The sequence below is a fragment of the Larus michahellis genome, chromosome 1, assembly GCF_964199755.1.
Source record: "Larus michahellis chromosome 1, bLarMic1.1, whole genome shotgun sequence".
NCBI lineage: Eukaryota > Metazoa > Chordata > Aves > Charadriiformes > Laridae > Larus > Larus michahellis.
In genome coordinates this window covers 34,913,918-34,929,518 of record NC_133896.1, presented here as the reverse complement: position 1 = coordinate 34,929,518, position 15,601 = coordinate 34,913,918, and positions in this window count along the sequence as shown.

Sequence of the window (15,601 nt, the reverse complement as noted above, 5' to 3'; positions counted from 1 at the left end):
CGCAGGGAGGATGCCATCACCTTCCCCCCATCTGCAGAGCCTGGACATGGTAGTGGTGCAGCTGGAGCCCACGTCCTCACCCCTTGGTGACTAAAGCGTTCTGCCTCCCAGGAATCAATTTTTGGATAGTGAAATATATACTGTGCCTGCCAGTATATGAGAAGATTGTTTTTATTGATCTTTCTTGTGACACAACTGTGCTTTAAGAGAAAAAAAAGGAAACGATTACAGTCAGTGAGTGCCCAGTGGATCGTCTTCAAGAGGCGCTATAAGGTAAGGAAGATCTCAGAACCACTTACTAATTTACCTAATAAATTCAATGAATTAACTCTTATCATCCACTTTTATTAAGAGAACAAAAACAGATTTAAATTTTGTGATAGAAATGGGCTAAGTACAGGCTAAGCACAACACAAGCTGTGCTGTTACGTGTGTTGAGCTGAGTTTTGGGATCAAGTAACGTGGTTCATCGCTAAATTATTCGTACTCCGACTTAATGTGTCTTAGAACCCTGTACATGGCAGATAATGCTTCATTATTAACAATCGTCTTTATTTGTACTTTTGATATCAATAGTAAGTTACTGGAAAATCTTTCAGATAGTCTTAAAAAGATACTCTTAAAAGAAGAGATTTAATATGTATGAGCAAACACAAATTGCCAGAGTTTGTCCTTGAGAGTATTTCTTTTATCCGTAACTTTCTGGATGCCAAGAAGAAAGAACTCCAAGAACGCATACTTAACTCATTGCTGACAAGAAATTTACTCCTCCAGTTATTAAAAGATCAGAAGATACTACTGACAAGGACTGAAGTCCTAGTCACTTTGCATATCCACGTGACACTAAGTGTTCATTTAATTAAGACATCATATGCATAAACAGTGAAGCTGTGAAAGGTCTGTAAAGCAAGAAAACTAATGCAAAGCACACGGTGGCTGAAGCGTGGTTTCCAAAGAATTTGTCATGTCCTTTACAATACACAGCAACAGATCTACATCTCATCACGTTTTCCATGAACCTTTTACTCTCTTCCCCCTTCATGACAATACTCTCAGCTTCTTCATCTTCTACCATCAGCACCACTACTGCACCCTCAGGCCTTCAGTGTAATACCTCCAAACTTATTTACAGCTGCTTCTGGTGTTCCCACTTATCTCCCTCTCCTGCACTTTTTGAGAACATGGGAAATGGACAGGATGGATGGAGGGTCACATTAACAGCATGGACCCATGAGCCATACTTCTTCAGTGAATCAGGCTGGATGGGACTGCCTGTTGAATATTTCAGAGGCATCCACTACCACAGAACAGAGGTTGCCAGCTGTACCTCAGAGTCCAGTCACGGATCCAGTTCCTCCAGCAGCCTCCTTAATGCACCCAGGGTCTCAGTTCAGCCACACCAGATGAGGCACCTCCTGAAAGCTCAGGGTTCAAAGTTCAGTGTGTGCATCTTAGAGACCTAATGGCACAGCCCTCCTCTTCACCATGTAGACTCATAAGTATCTTTCATAAGGGTATGGCAATTAAATCTGATGTTACCTGCAATATCCCGCTATTCAACACATCAGCCAGGGAAAAGACTGAAGTAGAAAAGGGGACTAAGTTGCACTGTATCATCAAGGAATGAATTTGTACACTTCCTCTCTGATTTGTTATACAAGAAATATGCTGGGACATCCCGAGTACTCTGTGGGGGCTCTGTGCAGCTAATCAGCACATGCCTAGCAAGTCTAGTTAAGGACAGTTTTAGCAGATCCACAATGTGTGAGCAGAAGGGCTCTGCAACACCTGCACAGTGCTCAACATGTTCACAATGCAAGTGCGCACCCAAGGGCAGCAGATAGGACTAACTGAGCATGCAAAATATAGATGACCTGAACACAGACAGCTGTCACTTGTCCCGCTACTGTTTTGAGTGGACTGCTGGGCACCCAAAAATCCCAGAGAAAATGGCTAAAGCTGTTAGGAGAGCAGGAGGTGAGACATAAAAGCAATCAGCTACTGCCAAATGCATTAACATTAGCAGGTGCATATTCCCTCATCTGCTCCCGAGGTAACCTGGATAAGATCATTGTAAGGTTACAGGCAGGACACACTATGAAGCTGCAGCACAGTAATTACTGTACAATAGAAAATCCTGTATTCAGGCATTATCTCAAGCTATTGTGGTACTCACTACAGAGTAACAAAATAGTTAAAAGCTAAAGTAAGTACTAGAAACATTGCCATCAATTCTGTTCTCTGGCAAAATTACTACATAGCGTCTAGCTAAAGCTCTGCATGGCTGTCTAAGAGAAGAATTTGGCCTATTATGTCTCTCACAAGTATTTGTCTTATGCTCTCCATGCTTATTGTTTCACCTTTTCAGAATGATTTTAACGTTTTATTTAGTGTTCACCCTTAGACAGCTCTTAGTGGCGACCACCTGGCACGGTATGGCCATAAAATGTTTCTCAGCATTTGTTTTTGTTAGGTTAGCTATTAAGATCATTATGATGCTTCCTATTTTCTTTATCAGAAGGAGAACTGGGATGGCAAACCCCATAACACACTAGCATACATGACTCGGGCATTTATATACATATTAACATATTCTCCAAATAAACGACACATATGGAAATATAACAGAGCACACAAAGAATATGGTAATGTACTAAAAGATATAGTATCTATTTTTTTAAAGCATGCAATTTGCATGTTTGTCTCAATAGGTTATAAACAGATGGAGTGTTGTGTTCAGCACATTTCTTCAGAGTTTCTAAATCTGCCTGATGGGAATTCCATTACCTGCACCAGCTGTACTGGTGACCTCTTTGACTTCCACTTGCCAGGCTCTGAATATATAAGGCAGTGTTGGCATGTTTTTAAAATAAAGTATATGCAAATACGGACATATTTGACATGTTGCTGTAGTGTCTATTTAAAATGTATGCTATCTGATTTAACCCTTGCACCCATAATTATAGTGTTTCAAACTGTCTATGCAATAAAATGTTTTTATGTCTTTCTCTTGGTGAATCTACTTTCTTTTTTTCCTTAATCAGAAGTAATTAAGATTTCTTTTCACCTGTAATTATGAGTCTTTTTTTTGTCTCATTTCACTGCTGTACTCCTAAGGCTGAACTTTCCAGGCACTGAATGTCTATTTCCCCCCCTAGGTGCAAACGCTCAGAAAGATTTTGAAAGCCTTCCATATTAGGAGCTTTATTATACAAGAAATAGGGTACATTTCTTGTTTTCGTATTGACATAGCACATAAAATATTCCTTCTTCTATTTCTGTCTCATTTATTTCAAAATCCCAAAGTGAACACATCCATTTTACGGCATTTCAAAGATACACTAAGGCCCACATTGACAAACGGTCAGTAGTTGTGTCGGTCTGTAGTAATTTTCTGGCTGAGAGCAACCACACACTTGAGACCCTATTACACAAAAGACAAAATTCTCCTTTCCTAGGACTATGAATAACCTGCGTAAGACAATAGGACCAATTTTAAGAAAACATATACCTACATCCAGGTGACTTCCTTGGGTTTCTGGTGCTCACGTGAGTATGGTTTTGCATGAGGTCGTACACCGCCCCCACCCAGGAGGTTATGGTCAATCAATACGGTACAGGTTAATGAAAGTGAAGAGTGCCCCAGCAAACGGACCAGCTCATGGAAAAAGGCTCTGTCTCTCTACTTGAAGCTGGTCTGTGGAAGGACTTCTGAAAGTTTAGCAAGCTACTGGAATAAGGGGACAAAACTACTTTAGTTCCTTGAAATCTGCCTATGACCCTTTCCCATTTCCAGTAATTAATATTGCTATGCTCAAAATTTTGTCTACAAAGGGAAAACGCATCTTATATCTACAGCCAAGAATTTGCTCAAAACCATAACAGTGTAATCCATGAAACATTACTGGGTTTCGATCTAATTATTGCAGAAAAAGAAAGACTTCTTTTCTGTTGGGAAAAGTCTCTGTAGTAGTAGTAGTAGTAGTAGTAATAATAATAGTAACATTAACATCTTCATACACTTAGTTTCTACCCCTTTTCCTAGTATAATACACACCCTGCCCCTGCTCCTGCAGGTCCTGAGGTCAGTGTTTTCAGCCTCGTGGCAGTGGTGGGTGTTGTGATGAGTGTCAGTATCTGGAGTCCTTCACCAGGAGGAATATGATGATGTTTGCAATGTCTTCTTCTGCACTCTATGGTATAACTGGAGACATTTTTGTATGTTTGATGACACATTTTCATGTTTTTTTCTTTCTCCACTGATCTGCAGCTCCACATTACAGCCAAATTTACTACATACAGTGCCTTTTACCTATGTTAGATACTATTTATTTATTCTCTTTGTTATCCCTAAAAGCAGCTTTGTCTAGCTCCAGGCCTTCCTTTCTTTAGCTGACCGCTGGTGAGTTGTTTATAGCTGTGGGGTCTCCAGTGACAGCCAGTGCCCATCTCTTATCATCCCCTGTCTGCCCTCCTCTGTGCTGCATCCCGTGTCTCTTCTTGATGCTGCTACTATCCTACCAGGCTGGTATTTCTGTATACTACGTCTTTATGGCAGTCAAAAACACCCAATTCTACATAGAACAACTGCTTATTATTGTTATCCCAATAAAACTAGCATCATACTCTACAAAGATAAAGGAAAGTAGAACAAATTAGTGCCAACCGCCCAGTCATTAGGAAAATTACTGTTAAAGCTAGCCCAAGTAAAGTAAAAACAGTTCAGACAGGGCAAGTCTGACACAGCTCTGTTCTGGGCCTTACAAACTCAGTTCAAAGCCTGTGGCCAGATACTAGCCATGTCAATACTGTACTACAGGTTTACAGGGCCACTGAGTTAAGCGCATGTTTTGTAACAATAACCATATCTCATGGAAAAACACCAGGTCTTATTTTCATTTTGCATCATGGCAATTGTCCGAGATCATTCTGCATTGCATCAAATTCCCCTGCTGAATTATCATCTGCCAAACTTCTGCGCTCTGGATTTTAACAGAGCTCTTCTGATCAGTGTGCAAAACTCATCCTGACCTAACGCACTGCGTTGCTGCCTAGAGTCCCCTTCCACCTCCGATACGCAGCCTGTGAGAGACCTGTCTCCCTGCCGCTGCATCAACTGGGACTAGAAATTTACACACCAAAGTGAAGACAGATACTCCAGGCAACCTTAGGAAAGAATTAAAAAGGAACTGATGTGGGGCAAAAGTAGGACAGAAAAAGGGATTAAGCAGGTTTTAGGAATGGAATAGTGGGAAGACCAGGAGGTGGCAAAGAGTCGGAGCTCTCAGGAGAGGAAGAGACACAAGCAGCGAGAAAGCAGCTTAGGGTCTGTTACATACGAGGGAGAGAACTCATAAATGTAGAATTAGCAACATGTTCACCTTCAGCTTCACAAACCACCTCACTGTGAATAGTATAGGCTTAATTTACACACCAGGTGCCTAATAATCTTCACGAAATGGCTAGATAAAATGTCAGATTTATTGTCTACACTAACTGCAACAAACTCTACAGATCTACCCAAGACCTGAAACGTAATAGACTTCCTCTAGCTAGCACTAACACTCTATTCATATTTCTCAGCACTGGTGAATTTAAAAAAAATGTATTTACTTTCAACCTTAAAACTGTCAGGCCGTAATAATTCTAATCTAAATTTACAAGGATCAAGTAACCACTTATGGAAAGTGTTCTATAGGTATTGCAGAAACTGTTCACAGTTTACAATGGTCCAACAAATGCAACAAGAGGCTGTGCCTGCAGACCATAAAAATGAAGTAAAACCTAAGATTGCTACTATGAATTTAAACTATTGATATCAAATCAATCCTTAGCCTGGTGGCGTCTAGAAAAGTGATTGTAACATTTTTATTATAAGTTCTAGATATAGCAAAAGTTTTGCACAGTTTGATATCTGAAAGTGAAAACCATAATTCTTTAATTTACTTTGAAAAATATTTTTATTTTCCATCAAAAACCAGCTGAAATGTACAAGGATTTATCTGCCTTTAAAAGTAGCTTTGAGCAACAGCAGTAATCCCTTCTTAGATGGAGGACACTGAAGCTACCTGTAAACTAAATTGCATTTTCCACACATGACAAGGCAACTCAGTATAATGGAACCCAGGTGTTAGACTAATTTCTAATTTAACCATAAATGAAGAAAAGAGAAATATTAATCCTCAATGCAAGTTGTTGTGGTACTACAGAATCCATCATAATGAAGAAATGACCCCACTTTGCACAAAGGTTAACTGTACAAATGGTACTGCATCGACAAAAATGTTAATGAGTTCGTGTGGCAGCAGGTAAGCAAGAGCTGGCAGAAGGAAGCTATTGTGATAGGCAGATAATTACAATGGAAGTCATGTCTTTGGTAATGACTAGGATTCACATCACATATCATTTCAGTCACAGGACAATTTCGCTAGCTCTGTTTATGGTAATCTATGGGATTATTTGACAGCAAGGTGACACTTTGACTTTAGAACAAATTTCTTTCATAGACAGCACAATTACTGATATTGGGATATTCAATTAGATACATCACTGCTGTATATTTTTTATTTTAGAAAATATACAAACATAAGGTATATTTTTCATTAGTACATGAAGTTTTTTAGTTCTCAATTTGGGTTTCATCATGCTAAGTGCTTTGATCTTGCTAATGTGTAAGAGTCAGGAGAAACTTAAGAGCTGTAAGTTTTTAACCATTCAACTGCAGGGCTAATAAAGAAAAAGGAAAAATTATGCATTTCAAATATATAGTTGTTTTAAAGAGAAGAAACATAGATCTCCAGGCAAAGTTAATCTGTGTTATAAACTCTGCTACATTACATCAAGTATGCAATATACTTTTTAAAAGGGAATTCTCTGACAGTAGTGAGACACGTTATATCATATTCTAGGCCAAATCCCCAGCTAATATATTTACCTGAATCTCACGAAACCGCTACAAATAGGAAAATATTCAGGTGAAGAATCAAATACCTGTCACCCATTCTTCCCTTTGTGGAAGGAATGTGAAATAACCAGGAGAAGACAAGACTGACATCAAATGTGGTGAATAGCTCCTGAAGTTCCACCATATCCAGGGTCCATGGCAATATGTAGGGTCTTACTGTGAGCATTTTGTTAGAAGAGCAGAGACTACAGAACCCCATCAGTACTTGCATGCAAATAAAAAGTGTTCTACATTCACAAGTGGTAAAAAATGTACTTTGGCAAACAGACAGCAGTTTTAAAGAAAAATGTTTTCTGTTTGGAATTCTTCAATAAATGCTTTGTGCAAACAAACTTTGGCTTCTGGGATGCTCATCAACATTTTCTCTATGTCTTTCATGTGCATGTTTCAGTGCCTGAACTTGTGTGACCAGTCACCTAGAGCACATTTTGTTACTTCAATTCGTCCAGTGGCTCACCTAATCTTCCACAACTGCCTCACCTAAAATCTCTCTTGTTTCATAAAGCTATATCTTCACAAATATAACGTTGTAAATAAGAATTTTCTGGAGAAAAGATAAAAGAAAGGAGAATATTAGAAGCCATATGAATATACTAGAAGCAAAAACTTGTTTAGAAGACAAAAGAATGTCTACAGATACATTGTCTTGGTCTTAGCATGGCTCTTGTACTACTAGAGATTCCTTTTCCCCTTGATATAGGTTTTATAATCTAAAGTTTATGTGTCCGCCTTGTAACTCTGAATCTGTGTGTAATGTTCATTATTTTAAGATACAGGATCTAAGCATTAATCAAACAGCATTAAGGAACACTAACAAGTCTTACTCTGTATGATGTCTGCATCATTCCTTCCATTGAACTTAGGTGTATATTTTATACTGAATTTGGATTAGAAAATTTGGCTTAGGTAACTTAGTTATAGTCACGATGTGGAAAAAAGCAGTTTGTTATCAGTATCCTTTTATTTCCACTTCTGCTCAGTAATTTGTGACTTGAATGAACAAAACCTAACGCTTTAATGGGATGAGGATGCTACTAAGATTTGTTAGAGCAGTCACATTTTCTCTCTCCAAGGGGACAAGTCACAATTATAATGATCTTATATTTGTAGAGTGGTTTTCATGCAAAAGGACCCTCAAATGCTTTAAAAACTTGGCAAATTACATTCGGGAATCTTACCATTCACCACTGAATTTCAGTAGCCTCTGTTGTGAAAGGGTTTTAACAACGCACAGTAAAGTCTAGTTCACTTTAGGACAAGATATGACTACTATAAAGCAGCAAGAGTCTCAGCAGGCAGACAATAACACTTCAAATGGAAATGCAGAGACCACTGAAGTTAACATACTATTTAGGAAGTGTGGCACATCAATTTAACGACTTTCCTTTTGTGTTTTGAGAGGACCATACACCCAATAACTCATTGAGCAAGTCTAAGTGCACTTGATGCACTTAGAGCACAGCTCTTCAAGGTGCTGAGTACTGTGGTTCACAAGAGAACAAATGGTAAGTCTGTAAAAATTATATGATTAGAAGTAAGTAAGTGCTTAAGTGCTTTACTGACCAGAACTTCCAGAGCTGTATAAAAGAGTCTGCCTCCCTGAGAGCCTGACATTCACATTTTGAAAGGAAGATTCCTGAAGGAGAGAAACAGAAGCAGTGAGAGCGGTTGGTAGTTTTTACTGGCAGAGTTTACAAGGAAAAAATAGGTAATTCCCCTCAAAATCCTTTCTTTCACCCATTCCTTGAGCATTTGCTTTATGAGGCTACAGCTGAAGAGGACAAGGGTTCTGTTAAAGAAAAAAGAAAAAAAAAGGAAAAAAAAAGAAAGGACTAAAACATATTAGAAGAAATTTAGACAAAATCTAGGTCTCTAAAAAACTTCTACACAGCTGTTAACCTGACTGTAGAGATGTCTATTTCTATAGACACCTCCAATGCTGCAATGAAGATTGTGTAAGAGGGAGGTCTACCATAAGCACTAGGTCCGACTGGTAAACTCCATTTCCTGCCATGGTTCCTATACTAAAGAAACATTTTCCCAAATAGTTTCCCAAACAGACTCCAGCAGAGTGTCAAATCAATAGACTAAAGCCTGATGGACCATCAGCTGGCACCAACACCTCACTGTGGATGCAGGAAACATGTGGGCAGCTGAGGAATGGAGACACTTACAAGAGCTGGGGAGGATGGGGGAGACGCAGTCAAGACACGTGCACATGCCTAGGTGTATTCAGGGGCATTTGACCAGAGATGAGAAAGAAGCTCTGTAAAAATAGCACTGGGAGGGAAGGGGATTCACCTCCTCATTTACAGTTTGCTCCTGTAATGTGTTATTGAGTTAATTGAGAAGGAACTCGCTCAGACAACGAGAAAACAGCAGGATGAAAATGGAGATGAAGGAAACCCATTCAACTATGAAGCATTTTGGGGAGAGAAAGGCTGCTACACTTTGCACTCTGAAGGAGGGAAGGGAACTAACCGAAGTTACTGGGTGCCAAAGGCTTCCTGCTCCCCCTGCCCAGCTCTCACCCAGCCCTGACGTGTTTACGGCCTTTTCCCCAGCTGATCCCTGTGAGTGGGGAGCATGGGCACAAACTCAGCAAGTGGTTCAAGACTTTTTACTTAGCATTCAGTAGAGCAGGAGTTGAAACCAAGATGAGGATGGGGTTAGGCTCTTTTCAGTGGTGCCCAGCAACAGGACAAGAGGTAATGGGCACAACCTTGAACATAGGAAGTTCCACCTAAACATGAGGAGGAACTTCTTTACTTTGAGGGTGGCAGAGCACTGGCACAGGCTGCCCAGAGAGGTGGTGGAATCTCTGTCTCTGGAGACATTCAAAACTCACCTGGACGCGTTCCTGTGTAACCTGCTCTAGGTGACCCTGCTCTGGCAGGGGGGTTGGACTAGATGATCTCCAGAGGTCCCTTACAAGCCCCGCCATTCTGTGATTCTGTGATCTCTCTTCATATATTGGTTCCTTACCCACCAGCACATAGAGTCCTTCGTGCATGCCCTTCTTGTCTTCCTTTTCCTTCTTTCCATCTTCCTTTCAAGGAAAGATGATGTAATTCTTTGTTTTCTAGTTTTCTGTTTGATCAGGCTTACAGGCAAGATAGAGGAGGAAAGCTTGTCAGTGAATTTGGGCGGAGTTCTGGTGCATAATAACCTCTTGCTGCTCAACTCTTCAGTTCTAGCAAGAGGTCCCTGCACATGCCCTGAAAACTTCCGCACTATGCATTATATCAGAGTTGGATTTTTCTGCTTACTGATGATTTTTGTTGTTTTCACTTATAATTGCTACTGCTCTCTAAAGAAGTTTTGAAAAACTACAGTCAACACATGAGGGCTCCTGTGGCAACTGGCACACATCCATGCAACTGAGAGCTAGGTACTACAAATTTTAAAAATACTTCTGCCAAGGAACTATTCAGTGAGGTACGTGTCCTGGTTTCAGCTGGGAAAGAGTTAATTTTCTTTCTAGTGATGGCTGTGAAAGGAATGTCAACAATACATATTGGTTTAGTTGTTGCTAGGGAATGTTTACGCTTTTCAAGGACTCTTTTCAGCTTCCCTAGAAGCTGAGAAGGAATATAGACAGAACAATGGAATAGCCAATAGAATATTCCATACCATAGATATCATGCTCAGTATATAAATGGGGTTAGCCGAGGGGGTGAGTGCTCACGATCACTGCTCAGGACAGTGCCAATTCACCAGGCAGTAAGGGTGACTTGTGTCATTATTATTGCTATTATTGTTATTTTCCTTTTTTGTTATTGTTCTATTAAACTGTCTTTATCTCAACCCATGAGGGTTTTTTTTTTTTCCCTTTCCCCTCCTTTTCTCCGTCTTCTCCCCACCCTTTTTGGGGGGCAAAGGGGATGTGAGCGAGTGGCTGCGTGGTCCTAGTTGCTGGCTGGGGTTAAACCACGACGGTATGTCATGGCTAGTGCCTCTTCCCTAGGAAAAAGAAAACACTGAAAGACTCGTTATTAAATTACTCTCCTTTGTAAAATTATACCTCTTTACTACTTGGACAATGGTGCTTTTTTTTGCCTTCCTTTTGGTTTTGCCGAAACTTCGAAATCTTTCAGAGACAAAATGAAAATGTAGTGGAAATTCAGGCATGAGGAATAAGGAACTGAGCTAATGTAATTTGCATGATTCTGATTCCTGATGATGGATCTTTACAGCTTGACGGTTTGGTCTGCCGCATGCACCCCAGCATTTGTCTAACTGTCCCTGCAAACACAGTCACGCTCCAAAACAGTACAGATGGCAAAAGTATCTCCGTATATGTTTTGAGGTGGTCTTCTAAAGGAAGTAAATATTCTGCAGAAGCAGAATAATGCGATTGAAATATGTTTACTTCTTAACCTATTTTAACATTAGAGTTATGCAAATTTGATTAAAACAGAGATTTAAACCAAAACTGAACTGCACACTGAGCAACAGCTGTGTTTGGTCTGCAGGTGGCTTTCCCCAGCAGCGCGCTGTTCCGCGGTCCTTCAGCTCCCTCTGCTGCTTCATCGAGTCCCGTATTTTTCACATTGGGAAAGAGATTTTACTCATTTTTTTTTTAACCTCTGTTTTGATGAGAAAAAACGATGCAGATTAAAATTGCACCTAAAGCAATGAAATGATTGCTTGAATTGATAAACAGTGTGTGCCAAGTTTCTTGTAATTATTGTCCGTACTTTTCTCAGGGAACGACAAAAAGCCCGCCAGTCTTCCGATTGCCTTCTGGTGACTTGTAGTGCATTACAATTTGACTTGGTGTAACTGGAATGTATCTGTTGTTTAAGCTGACATTTCCTGGTTATGCAATTTTATTTCATACTGATCTCTTTTTTTTTTTTTTTTTTAATAATTATGTCCTTATGTAGCTCTCTGTACTCTTTATTACAAATGTCTCCTTCGGATGTCTCTGGAATACTTTTTGTCCCAGACTTTGCTGGTGTTCATCTATCAACAATACTAAAGAAGCAGCAGCTTGTATATTCTAGTCTTTATTGACATATTTTCCATTTCTAAATAGACCTGACAAAGCTTACCCCAGATAACAGGCAACTGTATGTAGTCAAACAATACATTGGTCAAAATGCAATATAAATGCAAACCACACAAACACATACACATCCATTAAAGCAGAACCTTGGTTAATAAGGTAAAATGAAGAGAAGGAATTATCTGCCAGATATAAAAAACTGAGCCTCATACATCATACTGACTAAAATGTGGATTTGAAAAGCAGTAAAGGTTAAGGGAATATTAACAGACAAGATTATGCTGTTCCAAGGCATCTCTGATCCTCAGGGGATTTTAGAAAACCCAGAAGGTCTATCTAAATTACATCAAAGATGGGAAGCTTAGAACTCGATGTGTAATTTTCTCCATAGGTATGTAGGGTATTATATCATTTTTTTCCTCTTCAGATATTCAGCCATACGATTATGTCAGTCACTGATGGAATTACTCCAAGAAAATAAGATTATGAAATCTCCATTTGAAATTCTGCAAAACTATTGAAAGTGCAGGTTTGGGGAATCTTGGCTAAGACGCTACTTCCTCCAAGACAACTAGGATGATTTTCTGAGGGATCTGCATTAAGCTCCAGAAGCAAAGGTACCTGTGGGTATGAATTATGCTACACCTGGGAATAGTCATAGTCCAACATCAAGACTGGATATTAGGAAAAATTTCTTCACTGAAACAGTTATCAAGCATTGGAACAGGCTGCCCAGGGAAGTGGTTGAGTCACCATCCCTGGCAGTATTTAGATGGGCAGACACGACCATTAGGGACATGGCTTAGGGATGGACTTAGCAGCGCTAGCTTTACAGTTGGACTCGATGATTTTAAGGGTCTTTTCCAACCTAAATGATGGTATGAACAGAACAACTCAGACAAGTCAGGCCTGATCAGATCTCTCAGGCACGGCTTGGATGCGTTGCATTGTCCTTTGTGAGGACAGTGCTTACATTTGAACATTTTCAAAGCGTTTGCTGCCGTTCAGGAAATGGTGACACACTGCCGGCTCTGCTCAGGGGACAGGGGAAGAGGCTGTCTTTGCTATCACCTTCTTCATGCAGCTTGTTCTTGAGTGACACCTGAGGAGCAGGCACATTGGGCATGAGAATAATTACATGATTGAATTCTTCTCAGGAGATTACAGAATAATGGTGAGATCCAAAACGTTGCAGGCATGTGAAATAAATAGGTGGATTGCAGGACCCCAAAGCTGCAGTCAAACAAGAGCCCACCTAGTTCTGGAGGTACTTAGGAGGACCTTCCCCTTCCAGCTTTAGAACCTGTCAGCCACTTGAAATTTGTGTGTGTCCTGACCTTCCCTTCCCTGAGCAATTCAGTGCCTCATTCCTGCTCAAGTGTCACCAGGGAGCCCACTGCCCCACCGCAGACAGATCTCACAGTTATTTATTGCCTGAAAAAGCTTCATACACTGACAGTCACGTTGTCACAAAATATACAGGGACACAGAACAGGAGAAGGCAACGCTGATCATCATACCCAGTCCTCCACAACCAGCGACAACCAGAACATGAGCAGCAACTCAGGGCATAAAGGGCTCAAGTCATAAAAGCTTTTCCATTGCTGACAAATGTTAGACCTAGAGTAAAAAGGCCAACATCCCAGCTGGGATGTGCCACAGTCGGGAAAGAGAAAGCATTCGAGGTCACACCAATGAGCTTCATCCCCACAACAAGAAGGACCATTGTATAACATGAAATTCTTGGGCAATTCAGATGGCTGCTCCTTCCAGGTCTGCCTTTCTCACTGGCCACTGCAGGCTCAGAAAGCCTGACGCCCTGCTAACACCCTGGCGTACTGGGTAGCCCGTACTGCACAGATGTAATTGCCTGCTTCAGATCTCATTTCCAAGGACCAGAGTCACCCAGTCTCACCACTGTCATGGCTCAGCTCAGCACCGGACTTGTCACACAGGAGACTCTGGTCAGAAGCTGCAGATGTAAAGATGTCTACTAGTGCCTGAAATGCACGAAATAGCGTCCAGCTGCTCAACAGAAATAGCAGTCATCCCTATGAGATTAATCATGGGAAATATTCCTTTCTGATCCCAAATTTGCTGATTAGTTTAACCTTGAGCATGTGAGTAAAATACACCAAGGTGGTACAAGAGTTTAAGATCTCAAACAAGAATCTCAGATTCTTGTCATACTGATACTTTCAAACTTTTCAAATCTCGAGAGTGCATGTATGCAAACTATCAAGATGAGATGTTCCCAAGTCCATGTTGATTCTTTAACCACATCTGGTGCACGTCTAAGTCTAAGGCCAGACACTGCCGGGGTGCTCCAGGTATTGGTATCAGGGCCAATGCTGTTTAACATCTTCATTAACAACCTGGAAGACGGGAGTAGCACAACTTCTGAAAGTTTACAGCCATTACAACACCAAGGGAAGTGGTTGATACACCAGAGACTTGTGCTGCCATTCAGAGACTTCAACAGGACAGAAAAGGCCCCGACAGTGCTGGTGGACACCAATTTTTATGCAAGCAACACAACCTTGCAGCAAATAAGGCCAACAGGTGATTTTCCGCTCTGCTCAGCACTGAGACATCTGGAGTGCTGGGTCCAGTCTGGGCTTCCTAGTACAAGAGAGACACAGACGTAGCAGAGCAAGTCCAGCAAACTGCCGTGAAGATGATAAATGGACTGGAACACCTGACCTACAAAGAGACCACAAGCTGTGACCCTTCAGCCTGGAGACGAGAAAGTTCAGGAAGATCTTACCTGATGGGGCAAGGGTGGAAGTAGAGAAGACTGAGTCAGTCTTCTCAGTGGTGCCCAAAGAAAGGACAAGAGGAAATTGGCAGGAAATACACAAGGACGAAAAAAAGCCAGACAAACCTGCAAGGCCGATCAAACACTGGAACAGGTTAGCCTGAGAGGTTGTAGAGTCTCTGTCCTTGGAGATATTCAAATCCCAACTAGACACAGTCCTCAGCAACATGCTTTAGTTGACCCTGCTCTCTGCAGTGTGGTTGCACTCACACTTGAGTCTTGAGTAACTGTCACAGCAGCTATGCCTACAAACCTTTGACTGGGGATCCATATCTCCATTACATCAGTGAACCACACCTGTGGTTGAATTCCATCTTTGATTTCAAGAGAGTGAAGAAAACGTGGTTCTCTTGCATCCATGTCAATGATTATAATACCTTATATTTGGAAATAATGGAGGAATGAGACAGCTTCTCTCAGATTTAGGATGAAGCTAACAGCTTCTTGCTTTCTTCAGATGGACTTACCTAACAAGGACAGGAACACCATAAGCTACACCAACACTTTGAGCAAAGCTCAACCTGCTGGAGAGAGTCTCACCAATGCTTATCTAGCTTGTGGGTTTGATTTGGCAAGCAGAATTGTCAGTCGAATTCCTAAAAAGCCAAAGGCTTTTATTTACCTGTAAAGTTAACGTTAGATGAGCTGGGATTCCAAGAATTTCAGGAGGTGCTCAAAAATGTGGCGGTTTATTAAATTTTGGGTTTAGCCATAGTTTTTAAATGTGGACCCAATAGCTTTAGTTCAGGTGCCCATCTTTTAAAATGGAGTGATGAATATCATCACGTTTATGACTGTGTATCACAGA